This window comes from Miscanthus floridulus, chromosome 3 (genome assembly GCF_019320115.1).
Source record: "Miscanthus floridulus cultivar M001 chromosome 3, ASM1932011v1, whole genome shotgun sequence".
In the NCBI taxonomy this organism is placed as follows: Eukaryota; Viridiplantae; Streptophyta; class Magnoliopsida; order Poales; family Poaceae; genus Miscanthus; species Miscanthus floridulus.
The window spans coordinates 63,331,331-63,337,389 of record NC_089582.1 but is presented as its reverse complement, the minus strand read 5'-3'; the positions used below and the strand labels follow the sequence as shown (position 1 = coordinate 63,337,389).

The 6,059-nt window shown below is 45.2% G+C and overlaps 1 pseudogene; it reads right to left on the bottom strand.

Annotated features, from left to right (window-relative positions):
• Positions 1-1,443: 1,443 nt before the first annotated feature.
• Positions 1,444-5,303, bottom strand: LOC136541747 (uncharacterized; annotated as a pseudogene).
• Positions 5,304-6,059: the final 756 nt, after the last annotated feature.

The window sequence follows — 6,059 nt, the reverse complement described above, 5'->3', positions numbered from 1 at the left end:
TAATGTAATATTATCCCGCTACTATGGTTGTATGACACTTATGGTATTGTAAGTTTGAAAACAACTGGTTTGTAACTATGTTATCTTAAGACTTCCGCTATCTTTTACTCTGGTATATATATTTGAATAAACTGTTGTAATCTGCAATGTCTGTGATTGGGATCCTGTTTGAAAAGAGAATCGTGGATGATTCGGGTTTCCCGAGGACACCCGACAGACCTATTGAGTTGTTGGAAACTCGTGAACGCTATCCGAGGTCTGATAAGACAACGATAGGTGCACGTGGGCCCGATTTCTTAGGAGGTTCTGCCACATAGGATTAGGGATCTACCATTGTTAGGATCAGGGAGTACCTCTGTAAGGTAGATTCGGGGTAGGCTTCTTGGTCTAGATGACAAATTGTAGATGTATCTTGGTCTAGGTCACCATTAGGTCTATGGCGCCACAACAGCTTGGATGACGGTGTCACAGCAGCTCAGCGCAGTGGTTCCAGCGTGGTGGCGATGTAGAGACGACGGCGGAGTCGGTTGGTGGCTTTCCCGTCGCTGGCAGCACTACTGTAGATCGGATTAGGTTTTCTGTTGGTGGATCACAGCAGCTCAGACCAACCTCGTAATTAGAGCCGTGATCCCCACCTCTCTTTTATATGTGCTGTGCGACAAAGGCCCACCAACCATATTAGGATTGGGCGCCCCCAATCAGGGCGCAGAGACAAGGGCCCAATAGGCCGTTGGGCCTATTAGTGAAGATCAACTAACATTTTTCCTCTCACAACGAATCAGTATAAGCTAAATTTCAGCGAAACGAATAGGGCCTTTGTTTCCCCAGAGGTTCTGAATGACCTCTTAAAGGAATATTCGATGAGGCAGTTGGAGATCAGCTTCCATAACCGGAAATCCAAACTGAATACCAAAGTTCGTGAAGAAAGAACTACACGCTACAAAGATGTACGACAAGATTACCGAAGCTCAGTGGCAGGTCTTTGTTTAGCAGAAGTGCTTAGATGAGTTCTTATGTATTAGTCAAGCCAACTCCTAGCTTGTAAGGAAGAATAAGTATCACCATCGCCTTGTCATGGGTGGTTACAAGCTCCAAAATCCGAAATGAAGGCACAACAAGAGGCAATGAAGGCAATCGAGTTGTCGGTACTATTTGATGTCCTTGAAGAAAGGAGCTCCAAGCCTCCAACTATCTACGTGCTCAGAAACCACAAGAAAGTGATGCTGACTTGTCATGGATGAATCCATTGACCAAGGAAGCAACCAATAATATAACGGCGATTGCCGTTAAGGAGATGGAAGGATCATTGGAGCTCGAAAGGGAGAGGGACATCCTTAGTCAACAGCTTGGCAACCTTGAGACCTCGGTCGCATCCAAGGCATCTCCTCAAGGTTGAGTTGTTAAGAAGCATTCCCCAGGTGGACAGGACAGACATGTAAAAAAACGCGATCGTTACAAGGAAGCTATGGGAGAGTGTTATAAGGACGATGCTAGGAAAGACTTTAAACAAATGATGTCTCATCATGCTAGGAAAGACTTTAAACAAATGATGATGTCTCATCAACAGAGCACGCAACAGCAGCGGCCGCTGCAGTAGCAAATGGTCATTTGACAACCCTCATAATCTTCTACCATTCCAAGCAACATCAGACTTATGGCAAACAAGGAGCGGTATCTAGATGATGACATCGTTGGGCTAACAGCTTGCTCACTAGTTATACCATATGGTACCACCAATGTTCAGATGTTTAGAAGTTTCCACTATCTTGGTGGTTCCAGGCCGCACGTTTCATTTTCAGCCTATTACTGATGAGTATGCCAGGGTACAAATGCTGACAGTCATATCAGGCCATCAAAACGATTTGTTAGACATTGTCACTTCAGAGAGGATCATGAACCTCAGACAAGCTATCATCAAGTTCATACTATCCCCTCAATGAGATATTAGGCTAAATGATCCCATTCCTTCGATGCCACTTCTCAGATCATTATAATAAGGGCTACTATGTCCTGAAGAGCGAGAACATAATCGACCCTCGTCACCAACTTAAAAGGCACCAACCCCAACCAGTAGGCAAGAAGCCTTGAAACCCAAAGAGCCAGTACCTAACCATCACCAACCAAGAATCCACTCTCCCTAAGCGAGGGATTAGGGAGCTAAAGAACCTAAAGGCCCAGAACCCAAAGTTGCCTAATTCACTCCTCTATTAGGCGTCATGATCCCTTCAATGAGAGAAGAAAAAAACTAACACTTGGGTCAAACAAGAGCAATGAAAAGTGCCTCAACACAAGAGGGAGCTCCGCTACTAGAGCTGCTCATCACCGGACGTTATCATTGTGCCGGAGCTGCTTGGCTCCATAAGCTCCGCTACATGACTGCTGACATGTATGCTGGTGTGGAGTCTGCAGAAGCAGACCTTTTTGCTGTATGTGCACTAGTTGAGTTGAGCCCCATTGATTTAAGGGAGTTATATTACTCGGTGGCTTGCCCAGTATTCCCTTGCCAAGGTGAGGAGCAACCGATGGAATCCCAAGCGATAATCCATAGCCAAAACCAGAAGGAATGATTCGAGGCCACCGAATAATGGGCACAAACTGATGAGTGCTAGACTGTTGGCCTGGAGCGCGTGAGGCAAGACCTTGTTAGCAGTGGGTAACGAATCACTGCTAGTAGCACTACCACCATGCTGTGCACTCTTCTGGAACACACATCTTCCCTGTGGGGTCAGTCCCCACTTCCTTTTTCTCTTGACATGCTCCAAACGAGGTTTGCTGCCTAATTCATCTGGGCTAAGCCGCCCAAATAAAAGGGTCCTCAGCTTCATTATGTCCATTTTCCCTCTCATGAAATCTAACAAGTTCAAAGCACATTCTCTAAGGCATTTGCAAATCTTCTGCATCTGCACCTTTCCCACTGACCTTGCAAAATTTTGCGATCGGTCCAAGAAATCTTCAACCTGCATAAATAGAAGCAAAATTAGTGTTTGTGTGCTTTTCAGAGTAAGAGTCTAATCTTTTGCTACTTGTTAGTGCTCGATGCACAAATACTTAAACACTTAAATTGCCGGCTCCTTTCTTCCAGGTCTTGGAGATCCATGATGCTTCAAAATTGCTTGACACAGCCCATGCTCCCATAAACTCTCTGCTGATAACAGCTGCAGGACAAGGCCAATTTATGGCCCTTATTAGTGAACACAATCATTTCTGATAACACATTAAAAAAAAATGAAACCTGAAACCATTATAAAACAAGTGCAAACTAATACTTCATTCCAAATTATAAGAGTTTTGACTTTCTAGATACATTGCTTTTACTACACACAATGTACATCTAAGTGCATAGTAAAACCTATGTATCTAGAAAACCCAAAACAGTCTTATAATTTGTAATAGAGGGAGTATAAAATATAAATCACTGTTACAATTTGGTACTATGTGGCGGAGCAACAAGAAGTTTTTGATTCATAATTGTATGACCTCTGCAGCCTTATGGGGCTTAGAAATGGTATTTGTTTTCAGAATATGCAGTGGAGTATAGATGACCTCTATCAAAATGTTGCAAGGTCTGACTCAGATGATAAAGGCTCTCAGAGATCTGGCAAACTCTCATGTGATAATCTTAAAATGTGGTGCTGGTCTCCACGGCATGTGGGCTTTATTGCCCTGGACAGCGTGGTGCATGGAGGTACCGGTATTGAAGGTCTTGAGGGTGGCAAGTTTCAAGAGGTGGACCTTCGTTGATGCTTCTTTAAAGTCTGAAGTTTAGTAGTAGTTCTGTGGTTCAGGTTTGTAAGCTTTGTGTTTCTGTCCTTGATCACATGGACAGTTGTCATGTGGTTATGGTTTCCTGATTGCTTTGCAAACTTTAGCTGGTTGAGGATGTTGCCGGTTCTTGAACTTGAGTTGTAAACACTTCTGGTCTTTTGATTTTAATTGAAAGGCTGGGACATGGGCCGAAAACTCTAAAAAATAATTCTGTAGGTTTGTACTTTTAGCAGCCAATTGGCAATAGACCAATACAACATCTATGTGTTCCATTTTCTTTTTCGAAAATTCTCCATATTTCCTAATACTTCTTAAACCAGTGCATGGTGAAACAACAGGTGGTTTGTGATAATATATCCAATTACCGAAGATATTTGATGCAACAGGCCAGGATATAAACTATTACTATCAGCATTGTGCTGGTATTGCACCCCAGAATCACCTAGATTTTCCTCCACAACTGATTCCACAGACTAAAAAATGAAGAGAATTTTTGAAAAATAATAATAAAAAATAAATAAAGAGAGTTCTCAGAGAGAGAAGAACTGCAAATTTTATAACTAATCACCAGTCAGCATTCACATTACTACTTATTACTTATTAGGGATGAATTTGGAAGCTAGAGGTTGGTGACTATATTCAAATAATCGATAATGTCCAAGAAATGGAAACATACCAAATCTTCGATTCACCATCTCCCTGAAGACACCAACCAAGGCGTTGCGCTGGTCATAGTCAAGTGGCTTGGGACGCAGAATGGCATACGCCTCGAGAAGCAACTGATTGAGAGCTGGAAGTAGACAGGGATTGACTGATATTGCAGTTAACTCCTCCAGCTCCAGACATGCAGCATGCCTGCTTAACACTGCACAGGAGACGATAAGAACCGGTTATATCTGCCAAAACCCACACCGTAAGTCGCACTAAAACAAATCCGGGACAGATCGACAGTTGCATCTGAAAAAAAAAGAGCAAAAGAGGAAATCTGCTTTGGCTGTTTGATTTCTGGAGCGCAGGGTCCAGCTGTCCATGGAAGCATGAATCGGAAAAGCAGGCCTGGCACTGCTTCTTCTAATGTAATGAGTAATGACTAATGAAAACCGCGGGCATATGTTGGGATGGGAGCAAAGAGAAATGGAGATGGGGAGGGAGCAGCAAGCAGAAGGAACCAGTAGGAGGGTACCTTGAGAATCCCATGTGCTTGCCTCGCTGGACCTGCAACAAGGGAAGAGCGAAATCAATACCTACAACAGTAACAGCGTCAAGCGCACGCGATGCAGAAATGCGATCCCGAGCACCCCGAAAGAGAAGGGAAGGGAACAAAATCGATCGTCTCCCATGGAGTAGATTGAACTTGGGGTTGCGGGGAATTGGAAGGGTTTGGGGGAGGGACGGACTAGGGAGAGAGACTAACTGACAGGAGTCGGAGTCGTCGGACACGGAGCTGGCCGCCAGAGTCGCCATGGCGAAGGGACCACTGCTCGCCGTGCCGTGCCTCTCTCTCTACTTCAAGAGTAAAATCCGTCCTTGAACTTGTTCCCAGTGTAAATTTTTTTGCATTTTGGTCCCTTTTGAAAACATTTTTTTAAAAAAAGACTTATGTCAAAATGTTTGCTGAAAATAAACTATTTTTAGACGTCTTAGAACATGACGTCAAGGTATGAGGGTCGGCGTCGGCTGACATGACGCCGAAGTCTTGCCACGTCACGGACGACCCCGGTCGACGGCGACACGGTGGTGCATGGGGTCCGACACGTCGGCGTTGTGTCAGCCAACGCCACAGGCCCAACCTCGGCGCAGTGGGACTACACGCCGAGCTATTGGCACCATCCGGCGCGCGGCCCAGGCGGCCCAACAACGTTTCGTGGCCCAATAGCTCGGTGCGGGGTCACTTAACGCCGAGCCACCAGACTCGGCGCGGCCCGACTCAACGCCGAGGTCTGGGCTCTTGGAGCCGCGCCGCGGCCCCCTTCTTCTTCCTCCCTCCATTCTGAAAGCTGGCGCTCTGCTCTCTCTTCGTCTCCCCCACGCCCCCACGAAACCCTAACCCCCAAATGCGACCCTAGGTGTCCGGATCTCGTCTCCCGAAGCTTACTCGAGGTAATGGTCCCTCCCCTCTTCCAATATATCCGCGTAGATGTGCTTACATTGTCTCTAATCATGTGGAATCATGGGTGTATGGTGTTTTGGTATATGTGTGTTTGCATTTGTAAAATGTATGACTTAGGATGATTGAGTGCATTGTTGTTTAACTGTTTTATGTGCTGAACATGTTAGGTTAGTTTGGTTTCTAG